This window comes from Salvelinus alpinus, chromosome 6, assembly GCF_045679555.1.
Source record: "Salvelinus alpinus chromosome 6, SLU_Salpinus.1, whole genome shotgun sequence".
Classification (NCBI taxonomy): domain Eukaryota; kingdom Metazoa; phylum Chordata; class Actinopteri; order Salmoniformes; family Salmonidae; genus Salvelinus; species Salvelinus alpinus.
This window is the reverse complement of record NC_092091.1, coordinates 39,197,583-39,219,242: the sequence shown is the minus strand read 5'-3', so window position 1 is coordinate 39,219,242 and position 21,660 is coordinate 39,197,583. Positions and strand designations below refer to the sequence as shown.

At 44.6% G+C, this 21,660-nt stretch overlaps 1 pseudogene; it reads right to left on the bottom strand.

Annotated features, from left to right (window-relative positions):
- LOC139579687 (GDP-mannose 4,6 dehydratase-like) overlaps positions 1-20,317 on the bottom strand; it is a 193,880-nt pseudogene extending 173,563 nt beyond the window's left edge.
- Between the last annotated feature and the right edge of the window lie 1,343 nt (positions 20,318-21,660).

The following is a 21,660-nucleotide window of genomic DNA, read 5'->3' as shown; positions in this document are numbered from 1 at the left end:
GATGTTTTGGAGGCAAAAAATTACTGAACATAATGCGCCAATGTAAACTGAGATTTTTGGATATAAATATAAACTTTATCGAATAAAACATACATGTATTGTGTAACATGAAGTCCCATGAGTGTCATCTGATGAAGATCATCAAAGGTTAGTGATTAATTTTTATCTCTATTTCTGATTTTGTGACTCCTCTCTTTGGCTGGAAAAATGGCTGTGTTTTTCTGAGAATAGGTGCTGACCTAACATAATGATGTCACACCCTGGCCTCTGTTATATTGATTTTCTTTATTAGTTTAGTTAGGTCAGGGTGTGACATGGATGTTTGTGTTTTGTCTAGTTTAGGGTGTGTGTATTGTTTAGGGGGTTTTGTATAGTGTATGGGGTTGTGTTCAGTAGAGAGGTTTAGGAAAGTCTATGGTTGCCTGGTTTGGTTCTCAATCAGAGACAGCTGTTTATTGTTGTCTCTGATTGGGAGCCATATTTAAGGCAGCCATAGGCTTTAGGTGATTGTGGGTAATTGTCTATGTTCTATGTTGCATGTGTGCACTTAGTTCGTTTTAGCTTCACCATCGTTTGTTTTTTGTTCGTTTAGTAAGTGTTTGTTTTTCTTCATTAAAAGAAGATGGCTTTCTTTCACGCTGCGCCTTGGTCCACTCATTCGTCATATAACGGTCGTGACAAATGATATGTTTTGCTATCGTCGTAAAGCCTTTTTGAAACTGGACACTGTGGTGGGATTAACAATAAGTTTATCTTTAAAATGGTGTAAAATACTTGTATGTCTGAGGAATTTTTATTATGAGATGTCTTTTGTTTTGAATTTGGTGCCCTGCACTTTCACTGGCTGTTGTCATATCGATCCCGTTAACGGGATACCAGCCATAAGAAGTTAATCAGCTTCTTGATATGCCACACCTGTCAGTTGGATAGATTATCTTTGCAAAGGAAAACCGCTCACAAAAATTGGAGACAAATACGTTTTTTGAGCGTATGGAACATTTCTGGGATTTTTTTTCCAATTTATGAAACATAGGACCAACACTTTAAATGTTTAGTTAATATTTTTTTTCAGTGTGGATTGAACAATGCTTTCACTTACAAAAGCAAACATCACAAAATCACAACTATTCCAGCTATGTGACATGACTGCTACCTTTCCTTGAACCTGCTTGAACTAGCCATGTATGTTGTGAAAAAATTACATTGATACCGGACGGGGGGAAGAAATATTTTAAAGAAGTATCTGCTGCTTTGGAGTTTGAATTGAATACTGCTGAGTTGTCATGGAAACATTGGAGTTTCATCAACAGAGGGGTTCCAGAGCGCAAATCCCTTTAAACATTGATGTCAGGGAGCAAGGGCCCAGGAGGTGAGTGGCTTAGTGGAAGATTCCATGTGAAATCCCTCCCTGAATCTTACTATTCCCCCCACCCCCGCACAGGTAGGGATTTGAACCGACCCTTATTTACCCTAACTAACCTCAGTATGAGTACATACACAGCTAATACAGGGAATAAATTAGCTGGATTTCTATGTAAAGATTTCTTCATAAACCTTTCAGTGACCTCTATCACTCTTGTTATCAATAGTGACTTATGACTGGAGTAGCTGACTAATAGGAACTTGGAGTGCAGCGTGGCTGATAAATCTGAACATTGGGTACTTGGACACACGCACACACGTACATGCACACACTTACGCGGCCGGGCCAAGGAACTGTCCGCCATCATTGTACAACTTAGATCCTGACAGATCCAGAGTTTCAAATTGAGAAAAGAACTGTATTTCATCCAAAGTAAGTTTTCCTCTCTTTCTCTCTCTCCGCCAAGAGAATGTCTGTTCACACCTGAGAGAATCAACCTCTCACTCAGGGCTGACTCAACTGGAGGGAAGGGTGGGAGGGAAGGAGGGAAGGAGAGGGAGAGGGACAGCGAGGGTGTGAAGAGAAAGAAAGAGAGAAATAAAGGGGGATACTGGAGACAGAGAGAGAAAGAGAGGGAGTTAGCTGCTCCCTAAATCTTCTCAGGTGTGATGCAATGACATCGAGTGAGAGAGTGGATTTGTGGAGGTGTGAAGAAAGATTGGGAGGGTAAGCAGGGAGAGAACAGGGGGGATAGAGAGAGAGACAGAGAGCGACAGAGACAGAGACTGATATTGAGACGGAGAGGGAGAAAAGAAGAAAGAGATGAGGCATGTTTCTCGCATGACTGAACACACGACAGAACAGAACAAAGAGAGAGAATGAGACAGACAGTGTGTTTGACCCAGAGACAAGACATAGACAAAACGTCTAATTCTGTCTGGCCAGTAAGACAAGGCCAATGTACATATCAGACCCCACACATACTAAATTTAAACACCAATCAGCAAAATCTGCCTACGCCACGCCAAGGCTCAGAGGGGATCGAGGGGAGATTTCCTTACCTCCGAGTTCATTAGCACCGCTAAAAGCATCACCTCAGTCATCCAGATTTGTAGTTACCGTGGCAACCTGCCCGGCAACACAAACACAGGTGTGGCGCTGTGTGAAGATGCCCCTGGGGGGGCGAGAGGGAAGAGAGCGTGGAGGCTTACATCCGAGTTCATTAGAGGAGGAGAGAGAGTGAGGCGGTTGAGAGGAGGTAGGGAGGGACAGGTGGGTAAGGGGGGATAGAGGGTGGGTGGGGGAGGCTGGTGAGAGGCGAGAGGAGGAAAGGAAGGTGAGAGTAGGGTGGCTGGAGGAGGTGGGCGAGAGGGGGAAAAGAGGGGGAAGAGAGGGGGAGAGAGAGGGTGAGGCTGACGAGAGTTCTGTCAACACCTGTCCTCTGAGGTGTCTGTCTGACAGTCTCTCGTCTTCACCTGGCCACAGTTCACCTCATGTTTAGGCTTCCTTAAATGATCCCCAAACAAACAAGGGAATTAGAACTCTCAGAGGGGAGTAAGAGGGGTAAGGGTGGTCTGAGAAGGGTAAGGGTGGTCTCTGGGATTATTAGTGGGGCTTGCGAAGCAAGAGTCCCCTCTGAAATATTTGTAATACTTCTTATTCTTACTATTTGGAATGCTACTCCTCTTACACCCGCCATTGACAGGACCAGTGCACTTGTATACAACTTTTGATATATTTTAGACGACTTTTTAACTTCTCTAGGATAGGGGGCAGCATTTTCACTTTTGGATAAATAGCGTGCCCAATTTCAACTTCCTTCTACTCATCCCCAGAATATAGGATATGCATATTATTAGTATATTTGGATAGAAAACACTCTGAAGTTTCTAAAACTGTTTGAATCATGTCTTTGAGTATCACAGAACTTATGTAGCAGGCAAAACCCCGAGGACTAGCCATTCAGATTTTTTTTTTTGAGGTCACCGTCTGTTCAATGAGTTTTCATTGGAATACTAGATTTCTAATCAACCTGTTTGCAGTTCCTACCGCTTCCACTGGATGTCACCAGTCTTTGGAAATAGGTTGAGGTTATTCCTTTGTGAAATGAAGAAGAACGGCCATCTGGAATCAGTGTAACGTTATGTGTACTGTTTGAGAGTTGCGCACGACTAGAAAAGTATCGTTAGTTTGTTGTCCTCCTGTATGGAAAACAGATAGACCAGTCTTCAATTTGATCGATTATTAACGTTTACAAATACCTTAAGTTGTATTACAAAAGTAGTTTGAAATGTTTTGGCATAGTTTAGAGGAAATTTTTGAGATATTTTGTAGTGACGTTGCGCAAATTGGAAGCTGTTTTTTTCTGGATCAAATGCGCCAAATAAATTGACATTTTGGACATATATGGACGGAATTAATCGAACAAAAGGACCATTTGTATTTGTTTCACTGGCTGTTGACGAGGTGGGATGCTACCGTCCCACATACCCTAGAGAAGTTAAGAACATATTCTTATTTACAAAGACGACCTACCACGGTCAAACCCGGACGAAGCTGGGACAATTGTGCCCCGACTCCCAATCACGCTTCCCTACCTTGCTTCACGATACGGATGGTATTGGCCAGGTATGAGCGGTGCCTGCATTCAGACCAAAGAGTTCAATCTTGGTTTCATCAGACCAGAGAATCTTGTTTCTCTTGGTCTGGAGAGTCCTTTAGGTACCTTTTGGCAAACTCCAAGCAGGCAGTCATGTACCTTTTACTGAGGATTGGCTTCTGTCTGGCCACTCTACCATAAAGGCCTGATTGGTGGAGTGCTGCAGGCATGGTTTTCCTCCTGGAAGGTTCTTCCATCTCTGCTGAGGAACTCTGGAGCTCTATCAGATTGGGTCATTGGGTTCTTTGTCACCTCCCTGACCAAGGCCCTTCTCCCCCAATTGCTCAGTTTAGCCGGGAGGCCAGCTCTAGAAAGAGTCTTGGTGGTTCCTAACTTCTTCCATTTAAGAATGATGGAGGCCACTGTATTCTTGGGCACTTTCAATGCTGCAGAAATGTTTTGGTACCCTTCCCCAGATCTGTGCCTCGACACAATCCAGTCTCTGAGCTCTACGGACAATTCCTTCAACCTCATGGCTTGGTTTTTGCTCTGACATGCACTGTCCAATGGGGGATCTTATATTTACATTTACATTACATTTAAGTCATTTAGCAGACGCTCTTATCCAGAGCGACTTACAAATTGGTGCATTCACCTTATGACATCCAGTGGAACAGCCACTTTACAATAGTGCATCTAGATCTTTTAAGGGGGGGGGGGGGGGGCAGAAGGATTGCTTTATCCTAGGTATTCCTTGAAGAGGTGGGGTTTCAGGTGTCTCCGGAAGGTGGTGATTGACTCCGCTGTCCTGGCGTCGTGAGGGAGTTTGTTCCACCATTGGGGTGCCAGAGCAGCGAACAGTTTTGACTGGGCTGAGCGGGAACTGTACTTCCTCAGTGGTAGGGAGGCGAGCAGGCCAGAGGTGGATGAACGCAGTGCCCTTGTTTGGGTGTAGGGCCTGATCAGAGCCTGAAGGTACTGAGGTGCCGTTCCCCTCACAGCTCCGTAGGCAAGCACCATGGTCTTGTAGCGGATGCGAGCTTCAACTGGAAGCCAGTGGAGAGAGCGGAGGAGCGGGGTGACGTGAGAGAACTTGGGAAGGTTGAACACCAGACGGGCTGCGGCGTTCTGGATGAGTTGTAGGGGTTTAATGGCACAGGCAGGGAGCCCAGCCAACAGCGAGTTGCAGTAATCCAGACGGGAGATGACAAGTGCCTGGATTAGGACCTGCGCCGCTTCCTGTGTGAGGCAGGGTCGTACTCTGCGGATGTTGTAGAGCATGAACCTACAGGAACGGGCCACCGCCTTGATGTTGGTGGAGAACGACAGGGTGTTGTCCAGGATCACGCCAAGGTTCTTAGCGCTCTGGGAGGAGGACACAATGGAGTTGTCAACCGTGATGGCGAGATCATGGAACGGACAGTCCTTCCCCGGGAGGAAGAGCAGCTCCGTCTTGCCGAGGTTCAGCTTGAGGTGGTGATCCGTCATCCACACTGATATGTCTGCCAGACATGCAGAGATGCGATTCGCCACCTGGTCATCAGAAGGGGGAAAGGAGAAGATTAATTGTGTGTCGTCTGCATAGCAATGATAGGAGAGACCATGTGAGGTTATGACAGAGCCAAGTGACTTGGTGTATAGCGAGAATAGGAGAGGGCCTAGAACAGAGCCCTGGGGGACACCAGTGGTGAGAGCGCGTGGTGAGGAGACAGATTCTCGCCACGCCACCTGGTAGGAGCGACCTGTCAGGTAGGACGCAATCCAAGCGTGGGCCGCGCCGGAGATGCCCAACTCGGAGAGGGTGGAGAGGAGGATCTGATGGTTCACAGTATCGAAGGCAGCCGATAGGTCTAGAAGGATGAGAGCAGAGGAGAGAGAGTTAGCTTTAGCAGTGCGGAGCGCCTCCGTGATACAGAGAAGAGCAGTCTCAGTTGAGTGACTAGTCTTGAAACCTGACTGATTTGGATCAAGAAGGTCATTCTGAGAGAGATAGCAGGAGAGCTGGCCAAGGACGGCACGTTCAAGAGTTTTGGAGAGAAAAGAAAGAAGGGATACTGGTCTGTAGTTGTTGACATCGGAGGGATCGAGTGTAGGTTTTTTCAGAAGGGGTGCAACTCTCGCTCTCTTGAAGACGGAAGGGACGTAGCCAGCGGTCAAGGATGAGTTGATGAGCGAGGTGAGGTAAGGTAGAAGGTCTCCGGAAATGGTCTGGAGAAGAGAGGAGGGGATAGGGTCAAGCGGGCAGGTTGTTGGGCGGCCGGCCGTCACAAGACGCGAGATTTCATCTGGAGAGAGAGGGGAGAAAGAGGTCAAAGCACAGGGTTGGGCAGTGTGAGCAGAACCAGCGGTGTCGTTTGACTTAGCAAACGAGGATCGGATGTCGTCGACCTTCTTTTCAAAATGGTTGACGAAGTCGTCTGCAGAGAGGGAGGAGGGGGGGGAGGGGGAGGAGGATTCAGGAGGGAGGAGAAGGTGGCAAAGAGCTTCCTAGGGTTAGAGGCAGATGCTTGGAATTTAGAGTGGTAGAAAGTGGCTTTAGCAGCAGAGACAGAAGAGGAAAATGTAGAGAGGAGGGAGTGAAAGGATGCCAGGTCCGCAGGGAGGCGAGTTTTCCTCCATTTCCGCTCGGCTGCCCGGAGCCCTGTTCTGTGAGCTCGCAATGAGTCGTCGAGCCACGGAGCGGGAGGGGAGGACCGAGCCGGCCTGGAGGATAGGGGACATAGAGAGTCAAAGGATGCAGAAAGGGAGGAGAGGAGGGTTGAGGAGGCAGAATCAGGAGATAGGTTGGAGAAGGTTTGGGCAGAGGGAAGAGATGATAGGATGGAAGAGGAGAGAGTAGCGGGGGAGAGAGAGCGGAGGTTGGGACGGCGCGATACCATCCGAGTAGGGGCAGTGTGGGAAGTGTTGGATGAGAGCGAGAGGGAAAAGGATACAAGGTAGTGGTCGGAGACTTGGAGGGGAGTTGCAATGAGGTTAGTGGAAGAACAGCATCTAGTAAAGATGAGGTCAAGCGTATTGCCTGCCTTGTGAGTAGGGGGGGAAGGTGAGAGGGTGAGGTCAAAAGAGGAGAGGAGTGGAAAGAAGGAGGCAGAGAGGAATGAGTCAAAGGTAGACATGGGGAGGTTAAAGTCACCCAGAACTGTGAGAGGTGAGCCGTCCTCAGGAAAGGAGCTTATCAAGGCATCAAGCTCATTGATGAACTCTCCAAGGGAACCTGGAGGGCGATAAATGATAAGGATGTTAAGCTTGAAAGGGCTGGTAACTGTGACAGCATGGAATTCAAAGGAGGCGATAGACAGATGGGTAAGGGGAGAAAGAGAGAATGACCACTTGGGAGAGATGAGGATCCCGGTGCCACCACCCCGCTGACCAGAAGGTCTCGGGGTGTGCGAGAACACGTGGGCAGACGAAGAGAGAGCAGTAGGAGTAGCAGTGTTATCTGTGGTGAGCCATGTTTCCGTCAGTGCCAGGAAGTCGAGGGACTGGAGGGACGCATAGGCTGAGATGAGCTCTGCCTTGTTGGCCGCAGATCGGCAGTTCCAGAGGCTACCGGAGACCTGGAACTCCACGTGGGTCGTGCGGGCTGGGACCACCAGGTTAGGGTGGGCGCGGCCACGCGGTGTGAAGCGTTTGTATGGTCTGTGCAGAGAGGAGAGAACAGGGATAGGCAGACACATGGTTGACAGGCTACAGAAGAGGCTACGCTAATGCAAAGGAGATTAGAATGACAAGTGGGCTACACGTCTCGAGTGTTCAGAAAGTTAAGCTTACGTTGCAAAAAAATAAAAATAAAATACAAGATCTTATTGACTAAAATGATATAGTACTGCTGGCTGGTGAAGTAGCCTGGCTAGCAGTGGCTACGTTGTTGAAAGTGAAGCTGGCTAGGTAACCTCGACAATTTCACTACATTTCTCTAAACTACACAATTATCATGGATACAAGGACAGCAAAGACAACTAGCTAACACTACGCTAATCAAGTCGTTCCGTTGTAATGTAAGTTTCTACAGTGCTGCTATTCGGTAGAAGTTGGCTAGCTAGCAGTGTTGGCTAGGTAGGAGGACGGCAGCGCGGCAGGCGAAAAATAGCTGGCTAGCTAACCGATAATTACTCAAAGCTACACAATTATCTTAGATAAAAAGATAGCAAAGAAAACTATGTAGCTAGCTAACACTACACAAGTCAAGTCGTTCCGTTGTAATGTAATCGTTTCTACAGTGCTGCTAATCGGTGGCTAGCTGGCTAGCTAGCAGGGTTGACTACGTTACGTTACGTTAGGGCGAGAAACCTGGCTAGCGAACCTTGATAACTACACAATTATCACCGATACAAAGACGGCTATGTAGCCAGCTAAGTAGCTAGCTAAGATCGAACAAATACAAATCAAAGATAGCAAAGACAACTGTGTAGTCAGCCAACACTACACTGATCAAGTCGTTCCGTTGTAATGCACTCGTTTCTACAATGCTGCTATTCGGTGGCAAGCTAGCTAGCTAGCAGTGTTGGCTACGTTGCGTTACGTTAGGGCGAAAATAGCTGGCTGGCGAACCTCAATAACTACACAATTATGTTTGATGCAAAGACGGCTATGTAGCTAGCTAAGATCAAACAAATCAAACCGTTGTACTGTAGTGAAAATGAAAATCAGACCGTTGTACTATAATGAAATGTAATGAAAAGTTTATACTACTATTCGGTAGACGGTGGACGTTTGCTGGCTGCTGGGCAGATAGCAGTGTGGACTACGATAGACGACGGAATACGATAATTACGCAACGCTACGATAGACGACGGAATACGATAATTACGCAATTATCTTTTATACACAGACGGCTAAGTAGCTAGCTAAGAAGAAATTGCTAAGGTTAGACAAATTAAACCGTTGTACTATAATGAAATGTAATGAAAATGAAATGAAAAGTTATACTACCTGCAGAGCGAATGCAAATGCGACCGCTCGCTCCAAACCGGATGTGGTGAAAAAATGGATAGGTGTGTGCCTTTCCACATCATGTCCAATCAATTGAATTCATTCCAATCAAGTTGTAGAAACATTTCAAGGATTATCAATGGAAACAGGATGAATCTGAGCTCTATTTTGAGTCTGAATACTTATATAAATAATTTGCAAACATTTGCAAAGAGATTTAAAACCTGTTTTCGCTTTGTGATTATAGGGTATTGTGTGTAGATTGATAAGAAAAAAAATCTAAATTAGTCAATTTCAGAATAAGGCTGTAACGTAACAAAATGTGGAAAAAGTGAAGGGGTCTGAATTCTTTCTGAATGCACGTTCATGCTACACACACACACATCACAACTTCTGCTACCAGACTCTTATTATACTGCTCACTTTATACACTGCCCCCAATCGTTAATACACGTTTAAATATTGGACTATAAATTGTGCCGTCCGGTATTATACAAATTATAATGTGTGTATTTTACAAAGGAGCTGATCGTGGACTACAGGAAAAGGCCGAACAGGCCCCTATTAACATCAACGGGGCTGTAGTGGAGCGGGTCGAGAGTTTCAAGTTCCTTGGTGCCCACATCACCAACAAACTATCATGGTCCAAACACACCAACACAGTCGTGAAGAAGGCACAACAAAACCTTTTTCCCCACAGGAGACTGAAAAGATATGGCATGGGTCCCCAGATCCTCAAAAAGTTCTACAGCTGCACCATCGAGAGCATCCTGATTGGTTGCATCACCGCCTGGTATGGCAACTGCTCAGCATCTGACCATGAGGCGCTACAGAGGGTAGTGCGTATGGCCCAGTACATCATTGGGGCCAAGCTTCTTGCAATCTAGTACCTATATAATAGGCGGTGTCAGAGGAAAGCCCATAAAATTGTCAGAGACTTCAGTCACCCAAGTCCTAGACTCTTTTCTCTGCTACCACATGGCAAGCGGTATCGGAGCGCCAAGTCTAGGACCAAAAGGCTCCTTAACAGCTTCTACCCCCAAGCCATAAGACTGCTGAACAATTAATCAAATGGCCACCGGACTATTACATTGACCCCCATTTGTTTTGTACACTGCTGCTACTCGCTGTTTATTATCTATGCATAGTCAATTCACCCCTACCTACATGTACAAATAAACCTCAACTAACCTGTATCCCCACACACTGACTTGGTACCGGTACCCCCTGTATATAGCCTCGTTATGGTTATATTATTGTGTTACTTTTTATTATTGTAAATGTTTTACTTTAGTTTATTTGGTAAATATTTTCTTAACTCTTCTTGAACTGCACTGTTGGTTAAGGGCTTGTCAGTAAGCATTTCACAGTAAGTTCTACACTTGTTGTATTCGACGCATGTGACAAATAAAGTTTGATTGGATTTTTATCCTACTGAGTCATTTACTGTATGTTCTTATTCTTATCTTTTATTGCTTCTTATTGTTGTTGCATTGTCGAGAAGGAACCTGCAAGTAAGCATTCCGTGTGTATCTCGTACATACGACTAATAAAACTCGAAGCACTCCATTCCCTATGAACAATTCAACTGTTGACACAAATCAGCTACTCTGACCATTTTCCCAACCAGTTAGACAAAATGTTATTGAAGTTCAACTACTTAATTTACCACAACAATGCTTTTAAAGAACTGTCATCACTAGATGCACCATCATTTTTATCTACCCGAATAATAGCCTAAAACTTTTTAATTCCTCACGAGTTCCTCCCTTCCACCACAATAGCAAGTCTTCAAATTCAGAAAGCAAAAAAAAAAAAGGTGCGAAACTATGATATATTTTCTCTCCTTTCAACATTGACTGCTTTTTATGATGGACCACAACAACCAGAAACAGGATGTTAGCAAACATTGAATGAATTAATGGATTTTCAGCAGAGAAAATGACAGGGCATCTGACTAAAGTTACACTGCATATGGCCGTCAAGGTGAGTCCAATATAATAACATTTGAGTTTCTATCTGACCTTGAACAGCATACCTGTGAGTTTCCTACAATATTCTATTGTTTGATCATTACATCATCATTCAACTAAAATCTTGAATGTAGAGTGAGCTTTGCTTCCTGCCATGGAAATAGTATAAATATAGCTGGCTTCCCCATTCAAGTCATGATGGCGTAATAGGTGGACTGGCTGTCATTGCAAAGCAGGAAGTCAAATTTGTGCTAAAATATGTGCTGAGATTTATTGATTCAACTCAACTGATATTACAAAAAATATATTCCATTGCATGAGCCACATCAGTTCAAATAATTTGAATGAACATTCTACACTGCCATGGAAATTATTGCACAGGATCCTACCTTTTCTTCCCATCTTCTGACAGAAAACCGCTTTGTCATGTCTTTCTTCTTTCACTTTTCACACCGCACCAATTGTAGTTTAGACATTTTAATTAGAATGCGAGTCGTGTAGCCTATTCAGTTCAGTCAGTATGTCTTTCTTTACTCCACAAAAGGAATGTTTGAAATCAAAACAAAGTCGTCTCTAATCCTACTTCCTGGTTCCTAGCTAGGTTGAAGATGATGTTTCCTAGTCAGAAACGCACAACAGGATCGCCAGCCGGATGGGGGTTTACTACTGTGCAAGGCAGCCTACAGACCATTAGAAAAGGTAAAATATAACTACATGTAGACAAACAATGATATAGTAGTCTATCAAAGTCATCAGACCAATATTTTTTTTCAATATGTAACTTTGACTGTATGTAACTGCTTTGCTTTAAATAGTCAAGTTAAACGTTTTGAACTTCTTCCACTACCACAAAAATACTTTTAAAGAGCTAAAGCAAGCACCACAAATGTACTTCATGTAAAGTTAGCATTTAGTTTGTATATTTGTATTCTACATTGGGGAAATAACCAAAAGGTTGCTGGATCGAATCCCCGGGCTGACACAGTAAAAATCTGTCGTTCTGCCCCTGAGCAAGGCACTGTTCCCCAGGCGCCGAAGACGTGGATGTCGATAAAGGCAGCCCCCCGCACCTCTCTGATTCAGAGGGGTTGGGTTAAATGCTGAAGACACATTTCAGTTGAAGGCATTCAGTTGTACAACTGACTAGGTATCCCCTTTCCCTTTCTAATGCACTGTTGTAACATAAGCATTTCACTGCACGTACTATAACACCTGTAAATCTGTGTACCTGATCAATAAACTTTCATTTGATTTTAGGTGTGCTGAGATACTGATACCTGAGAGCTGATACATACTAGTATGAAGTCAATCAGACAGACATCAAACGAGACCGACAGACCGAGAATTGTCAGACAGACAGAAGTTTTAAAAGGGTTCAGTGCTGGTCAATGATCCTGTAGGGTCCTAAGCTACTCTGTGTGAGCTACTCAGTAAGACGGCTGTGTATCTTATTACAGGGCCAATATGGAGTCCATTAACTGTGTGTGCGGCGTGCTAATCCCCACACCGTATCAGTAAACGAGCTGTGTTTGTTATGGCTAACTGGCTAAGCTAACCATTCTAGAGCTAGCAGCCTAGCCGCGGTGTAAACCACCCAGGCCGGGAGATACGGAGTGATTCATTGTTTGCTTTGGTTCATGCTGGATTAGTTCAAAGGTTATTTTTCCTTCTCAACTTTCCTGAGTTCTGATTGCAGAACCTTTCTACAACAGAACAATTGGAATCCCCTGTTTATTGGTGGAACAGGCAGGTGTTTAGGAGACGAGGTAAGAGAATCCTGAAGATAAATGCCATCTAGGATTAACTCATCATCCTAGCTTTGAGCTGACCTGGAAACATAGCTCTTTGTTCACTGAACGACAGCAAAGAACAGAGAAGGGAGAGAGGGAGAGAGAGAAAGAGAGAGATGCTCTTTGTTCACTGTGGCAACCTCATCAGAAATACAATAAAGAAAGAAGGATAGAAGTGAACATTGGATATGGCAGTTAGAGAGAGAGTGTGTGTGGTCAGGTCACCCTTCCAAGTTTCACCCTTTCCTAGTAGTCACCACATCAGACCACACTACACCAGAACAGTTACTGGTGTGACTGGTGCTCAGACAGACAGAGGCCAATAGCAATGGGACTCAATGTTTTGGATCATTCTGGAAAAACTCACTCAAATAGATAGGGCCAACCATCTTCACACACACGCACGCTAGGGCTGTGACGGTCATGGAATTTTGGATGACGGTCCTGACTGCATGAGCTGCCATAGAAATAGTATGAATAGAAGTGCATCCCCAGTCAAGTCAATGATGGCGTAGCGGGTGGACCAGCGGTCATTGCGAGTGTACCCAGTAGGAGCAAAGCAGGAAGTAAAATATGTGCTGAAATATGGGCTGTGATTGGTTGATTGAACTCAATTGATATTACAAAAAATACATTCCATTGCATGAGCCACATCAGTTACATTACCATGGAAATGATTGCATCACAATACCAGGCAGTCATTGCAAGTGTACCCATGAGTTAACTAGTCAAATTTCCAGGGTTAAGGCTGGTTTACAGTTGGTCTATTGACATGTCTGTAGACAGTTGTCGCGGTGACATCATGAACATTCTATTGTCATTCGACATCGAACTTGTAGTTGTCATTATGAAAAAGTAAAAACACAAAGCGACAGACTCTGCATGACATTAGCAGCCTGGGGCTGGATTCACAAAACATTACTTGCGAAAAAACACACGTTTCTTAATTAAGGAAAAAAAATTATACGTTCATAAGATAGTAAGTGTAATTCCTCAAAATGTTCTTAGGAATTCATTGTTTTCTTAGGAACTTCGTAAATATCTTTCCTAAGAACTTCGTAAATATCTTCTTATGTGGCATTGACATTAGTGACGTGCTTGAAACCAATAAATAAGCCTATGTGACAGGGATGACAGGATTTGGCCCACTATAATAAAATGTTGCTATTTCCATTTAATTACATTTATTTATCTCCTTTATGTCTCAAGATTCTTTTTTTGTTGGCCCACAAACCCTTCATGTAGAAAAGTAAACGTCATTTTTTTCACACAATGTAGCCATCAGACTAGCTCTATAAAAACAAAAATGGATAACCAAGGAAAGCGCAATAGAAACCTCAGCAAACAAGAGCTTGAAGTGATGATGGAGGAAATAGCAGACTGGAAAAGGTTGCTGTTGGGGAGACTCAAAGACTGCGGGGTCACTGCCGACCGAGACCAAAAAGAGAGGATGGGCGAGAGTGGCCGAGTCTGTCTCTGCCGTCGGGGGTATGGCAAGGGACAGAGATGCTGCTGTAAAAAAATAGTGGTCCGACATTAAGTCGGCTGCTAAGAAGAAGAGAGCTGAGAGACCATTAATGAGGACCAGCTGGAGGAGAAGGTGTTGTCCATGATAGGAGAGACGGTGGTAGAGGGACTGCACGACCGGTAAGTTAGGTAGCAACGTTAGCTAGCTAACACGTAGCAACATTATAGCCAACATAGCTAACAACGTTAACATTATCTAAGTTAGCTCGTCAATTTGCAAAGAAGAACTTGGCTAACGCAAGCTATTTAACACAATATATTGTTAATTACTAGCTAGCAGGATAATGCGTGTTTAATTAGTTTTCTTGCTATATTTAAAAGTCCGGTAGCCACGTGTCTGTGGCCGTGGCGCAAGAAAAGATGAATGGGTACAAAAGTATCCATTTGTCACAAGACAAGGGTTTAGCTGTCCTAACATTAAGTACATTTCCAAGAAGAAATCCTTAACATTATTTTCAAGCATCCCATTTCTTCTTTTCTTAGGAAGAAACTAAGACAAAATGAATACTAGCTAGCAGGCTAGGCAGTTCAAATAAAGACCAGAGTATAGCTGACAACGTCTTAACTTTTGTTACTTTTTAATCATTATTACAGGAAAAGAAACCCACAACAACTTCATTATTTACAAGGTAATGATGGCGAGCTTACAGAAAATAGCTTATGGTTGTGAGTGCACCAAAATAAAAGTAGGTCATTCTGTCTGAGAATTTAGGAACTCCTGCAGATCTCGTCACAGATGGATTTGGACTTGTTGCTATAGCAGCCCAGTAACCACGACAACGGAGGTTGCGACAGTCACAGACACATTAACTTTTTTCATGTCTGTGCAGCATTCCACCAGAGTAAAAATTTAATGTAGTTTTGATCTGCCACACCTGTCACAGTCTAAGTATAAACCGGCGTATAAATGTTCCACGGCTGTTCTATTCATAAAATGTCTATGTGTGCTGCTGCGGCATTGTGGTTATTCAAGTTTTTTAAATAAAATGTATTCCGGTTATGGCGCACACACTCCGCCAGGTCACAGTGGCACGCTGCGACAATGGCATCACAGTGTTTCCTGAATGTTGGGGTGGAGGTGGAAGATGCGGTGATGTTATCACTACAGAACCTTCTTACATCATCTTCTCCCAGCTCCATTAGTGACTAATGACCATGTGATGTTGGAGCAGGGAGGGGCAGCAGGCAGGTAATGAATGGCCCTTTAATATCAAACAAATACATGCACATGCACACGCATGGACATACCCACAGCACGCAACACACACACACATACACTCACAGAAACACACACACATAGTTCCAGTACTTTGCACCACTCAATTATATATATTTTTTGAATAGCGTTGAATTCCCTGTGGTTTTATGAGTTTATAAAGGACATGAAATGTGCTGTGAGGGATGGGAGAGTCCATTATAGCCACGCACACATACCCACATGCACACCAGCACACATGTACGCACGCACGCACGCACGCACACACACACCTACCCCTCCTGAGGGGTGACAGAGGAGAAGTCCAAAACCCCCTCAGTGCGACGGCCGGGATTCTGAACGGGCCGGCCAACCAAAACGCCACCCTGGGTTGAGAAACACAGCAACAAGACGTAAAAGTGTGTGTGTGTTGGGAGGGGGGGACGTTTCACCACATCAGACAGAGGAATCTGAGGAGAACTTTCATGGTTTATGAACAACAGCAGACATACCTCTGAGAGGAGGAGATGCCAAGATACAACATCCTGCTAGAACGATGCAGAAAGAGAGAGGATGGGGGGAGAGAGAAAGAGAGATAGCTCAGTTTGTAGAGCTTGCAACGCAAGGGTTGTGGGCTCACTACTGTAAGTCACTCTGGATAAGAGCGTCTGCTAAATGACTAAAATGTAAATGTAAAGAGAAAGAAAGAGAAGGTCAAAAGAAAGGCTGAAGAGGAGGGGGCAGTGTGCGTATTGTCCAAATAAGTGTTCTGGGGGAAGACCAGCTTCTTATATTTCCTAGGGTCAGAGGTTCAATCTGTCTGTCAGTTTGAGTGTCTGTCTGAATCCATCCCTCCTTGCATATCTCTCTGTCTGTCTGTCTCAGTCCCTTATTCAAACTTTCTTCATCGCTAACTCTCCCATGCCTCTTTCATTCTAATGCTCTATCCCTCCATCTCTTCATCTGTCTCTCAGACAACTCTCCCTCAGTCAGTCAAATTACACTTCTCACCAGTCAGTCTCAATGTCTGACTCTATATGCTTGGAGTAACTCCAATTTAGCTCATATAACCGTTCCCACACCCTCCCCCTGATTCACCCGTCTCTCTAGTAAACCATTAGGATTTACTGGCCGACCCCTGACCTTTGACTGCGGTCGTGGCCAGGGCTTTCATTAGGAATAAATCATAAACACCTGAACAGGCGACCCGGGCACAGCGGAGGTTGTGTGTATGTGTATGTGTGTCCGGTCATGTGGTACTCATTTCAGGTCACAGTGGTGTGTAATCAGGTTAAACCAGTGCTCAAGACCTCTCTAACCTCTGGGCTCACAACGCATATGAAAAATCCACGTTATTCACCACAACCAGTGGCTTTGGTGTGTTTGTGTGCACACAAATCTGTGGTAGTGTGTGTGTGTGTGTGTGTGTGTGTGTGTGTGTGTGTGTGTGTGTGTGTGTGTGTGTGTGTGTGTGTGTGTGTGTGTGTGTGTGTGTGTGTGTGTGTGTGTGTGTGTGTGTGTGTGTGTGTGTGTGTGTGTGTGTGTGTGTGTGTGTGTGTGTGTGTGTGTGTGGCATTCATGAATGTGGCATTCATTCACAAAAAAATATCCAAAAAAGTAAGGCTGAAAATAGTAAAAATGGGCTTCACCCATAGCAGGCATGGCTCCAGCAGTTAGCATATATGACTTGTGAGCGCATCATGGAACATTGTAAGATGTTTGCTACAGTACAGGAAGTGAGCTATAATTATAGGCAGCAGTGCTCATATCTTCTGGGGCTCTCGTGGTTGAAGAGGATCCCATTGACAGCAAACAGGTTATAGGCCTCCCTGAAGTTCACCACGATCCAGGCATACAGCTTAGCAGAGAGAGAGAGAGAGAGAGAGAGAAAACAAATGTGCGGTTAAAATTGGCAACAAGCAAACAGACTTCTTCTCTCAGGGGCGGGGAGTGAAACAGGGCTGCCCAATAAGTCCAACATTATTTAACATCTACATGAATGAATTGGCAAAAACATTAGAAGAATCGACAGCACCTGGTATCACCCTACACAACACTGAAATCAAGTGTCTGCTGTACGCAGATGACCTGGTGCTGCTGTCTCCCACTAAAGAGGGGTTACAGCAACACCTAGATCATCTTCACAGGTTCTGTCAGACTTGGGCTCTGACCGTTAACCTAAAAAAAACAAATATAATGATATTCCAAAAAAGGTCCGGAAATAAGGATGACAAATATAAATTCTATTTGGACACAGTTCTATTAGAACACACCAAAAACTACACATATCTAGGACTAAATATCAGCAACACAGGTAGCTTTCACATGGCTGTGAATGAGCTGAGAGACAAAGCAAGAAGAGCATTCTATGCCATTAAAAGGAACATCAAAATTGAAATTCCAATTAGAATCTGGCTCAAAATTTTTCAATCAGTTATAGAACCAATTGCTCTATATGGCAGTGAAGTATGGGGTCCACTCTCTAATAATGAATTTACTAAATGGGACAAACATCCAATTGAAGTATTGCATGCAGAGTTTTGCAAGACTGTATTGCAAGTACAAAGAAAAACTCCAAATAACGCATGTAGGGCAGAATTGGGCCAATATCCCCTCCTCATTCGAATAGAAAAAAGAGCCATCAAATTTTACAACCATCTAAAAACAAGTGACCCTAAAACATTCCATCACACAGCTCTACAATGTCAAGAGATGAAACCAGAGAAGAGTCCCCTCAGCCAGCTGGTTCTGAGGCTCAGTTCACCAACCCAAACCAACCCCATAGAGCCTCGGGACAGCCCTCAGAAAATCTGGCCCAACCAAATCATCACAAAACAAAAAGAAAAATATATAACCTATTGGAAAGACACCACAAAAAATCAAAGTAAACTTCAATGCTATTTGGCTCTAAACAGACAGTACATGGTGGCAGACTATCTGACCACTGTGACTGATAGAAAACTGAGGAAAACATTGACTAGGTACAGACTCAGTGAGCACAGTCTGGCTATAGAGACCGGTCGTCACAGACAAACCTGGCTGCCCAGGGAGGACAGGCTGTGCTCACTCTGTTCCAGGGGAGAGGTAGAGACAGAAGTGCATTTCCTACTACACTGTGACAAATACTCAGACCTAAGAGCATATTTCTTTCCCAAAATTATAATTCAATACAAAGAATTTGAAACTATAAAAGATGAAGAAAAATTCAAATATTTGTTGGGTGAAAAGCCAAAATGTGCAGTTTTGGCAGCCAAATATGTGTCCTCCTGCCACAGCCTGAGGGACAGCCAGTGAAAAATGCAAAGAAATGTTGATAATATTTCCCATTTAGCTTAGTTTTGTTTTGTCTTTCGTACCAGGTCATGTGTCTTCTCAGTCATGTTGACACTGGTCTACTACTGTTGCTTTAATGTATTGTTGTTCTGATTAATATTGTTGTTGTAGCTGTTATTAATGGTAATCCCATGTCCACTACTACTATTATTATTACTGTTAGTCCCACCATTTATTTATATATAAATATATATATATTTTGTGTATATATATACATATATATTTTATTTAAATTTTTCGATATGTATACTTTGACAATGTAAGTAATAATAACTTGCCATGTCAATAAAGTCAATTGAATTGAATTGAATTGAGAGAGAGAGAGAGAGAGAGAGAGAGAGAGAGAGAGAGAGAGAGAGAGAGAGAGAGAGAGAGAGAGAGAGAGAGAGAGAGAGAGAGAGAGAGAGAGAGAGAGAGAGAGAGAGAGAGAGAGAGAGAGAGAGACATATGAATGTGCAACAGTCAGCATACCATTTGAGTCCTGAGTCCAGTGGTACTAAAGATCATGTTTCACTGGACTGCAGTCTAATGATGAGTGAGTAGAAGCAATCACAAGACTGATAACGTCCCCTCCTCCTTTCTCTCATAGTTTCCATCGTTCTTTCTTTGATCTCCCTCACCATTTTCATCGTCTTCCTATCAACCCCTCCATCCTTGTCCTCCCGCTCTCTCCTCCTCTTCTCTCCTCACCCTGTCCCCTCTCCTCACCCCCTCCTCTCACTCTCTCCCATCTCCTACTCTCTCCTCTCCTTACACCTCTCTGCCTCCCCCTCTCTTCACCCTCTACCCAGTCCTCACCCCTCCTCTCTCTCCTCACCCTCCCTCTCCAATGATGAGAGAGGTGCCACAGACTCAGGGAGGGTAGGAGAGGGGAGGGGAGGATCCCTGCCCATTGATTAAGCCACAGGGTTGGCACACTGACATGGACAGGAGGTGAAGGGAGTTCACCATAGTTACACCACACTCCCCCCACCTCTAATTAATAGTGGAGCGGTCCTGGTTATTATGGTATGCTGCATCCCCTCCCTCCCATACAAGCAGATCAGGTGTCGACAGACAAGCAGGGAAAGTGTCAGGGAGGAGAACATTTAGACAACACAGAACATGAAACCTGATATCACGCTGAGACGTGTGTGTATTTGTGTGTGTGTGTGTGTGTGTGTGTGTGTGTGTTTGCGCTGGGCATAAAGGTGTCTTTGTTAAAGTATGACCCACTTCAGTCTTCAGTAAGAGGTTTAGCCTGGGGGAGTGTGTAGGCAACACTGAAGCCTTCTCTGTTCACACACGCATGAAAACACGCACATACACACACACACACACACTCCTTTTTGAAGAGCAGTGCTAAGGAATAGAAGTGTCCATATGAAATTAAGCTTGAATGTCCTCCGAGTAGAGACGTGCGTGCATGCGTGTTGTGCGTGCGTGCGTGTTGTGCGTGCATGCGTACGTGCACACGTGTTGTTACCAAAAGGTGAGCGTGGGTAGAACGGGGTGGAACTTCCAGTAGAGTTCACTAGTAGAGGCCTGGTAGAACTTCACACTCTTGGTCAGACCACACATCTTTATAGGGTACAGCAGACGCCGAGCACCAACACCATCCACGTTAGAGTGTTAATGGAGATCTGACAGAAAGAATGAGAGATGTTGATGTTCACATCAATACAAATGGAAATCATACTGGTGTTAAAGTGTTATTCTGATGCGGTTCTGATGCGGAGAGTTTGCGTCTCTTTCCCTGTGTGTGTGACCAGACCCTTTGAGGACAAGGTCACATTTAACCTTGTAAAGCCAAGCTGGTCGTGGTCGCCACTCCTGGACTGTGCGGTAGGAGCGCAGTCTGCACAGCGGAAATGTGTTGGTGGTTGACTGTGAACACACACACACACACACACACACACACACACACACACACACACACACACACACACACACACACACACACACACACACACACACACACACATACACAGCCATGTACTGTAAATACACACACACACTCTGCACAGCGGAAACGTGTCAACAGTTTACTGCTTCCCCCCTATTGCTACAGGGCTCTAGGATAAAGACCCACTATTTAACATGATAGAGAACAGAGGGGCTCTTTTTGGCTCACACACACACACACACACGCAAACACACACATAGGTTGGTTTCGATCACCTTCGATTAAACTCCTCCGTTCGAGCTCAGCCTAATCAACCTTGACACTCCACTCTTTTTGTTGAAGTTTTCATTAACAGTGCCCACTACACTCACACTCACGTACTATTGGCATTGGGTGGTATTCGTCTACACACACATCTACACACACTGCCTAGTCAAGAAGTGCTTTCTCCCACTGAGCTGTCAGGAGTTGTTGAGTGAAACAAGTCCCTAAACTACCAGGCTACTACACCAAGCAGAGCAGAGGGGGGAGAGGCCTGGACTGCATCCCAAATGGCATCCTTTTCCCTATATAGTGCACTCTGGGCCCTGGAAAGCCCTATGGGCCCTGGTCAAAAGTAGTGCACTATAAGGAAATAAGGTGCCATTTGGAACACAATCCTTGGCTGTGCTTACCTGGCTCCAAATGGAACTATAGGCCTAACAGACCGACAATGCCCTCTTTCATGTGAGGCCACTACCTTAAAAAACGAATGCCAGCTCTTATAGACAATTCTACCCCTCACCTTTTTCTCTCTCGTTCTTTTTTTCGTATCCTCTTCCATCTCACTTTTTTACCCTCACTCCTCTCCTTCATCTTCCTACCCTCCTCCTCTCCTACCTCCTCCTCTTCCCCCTGTCACGTTTACTCCCTTTGGTTCTTTCCCCAGGCGTTATTGTTTCTGTTTATGTGTTTCATGTCTATACGCTACTCGTGTTTGTACGCTAACTCACCACCTGCACTTGCTTTCCGACTCCCAGCGTATACGTTGCCGAATACTCACTCTGTTTCTGTTTCAAGTCTG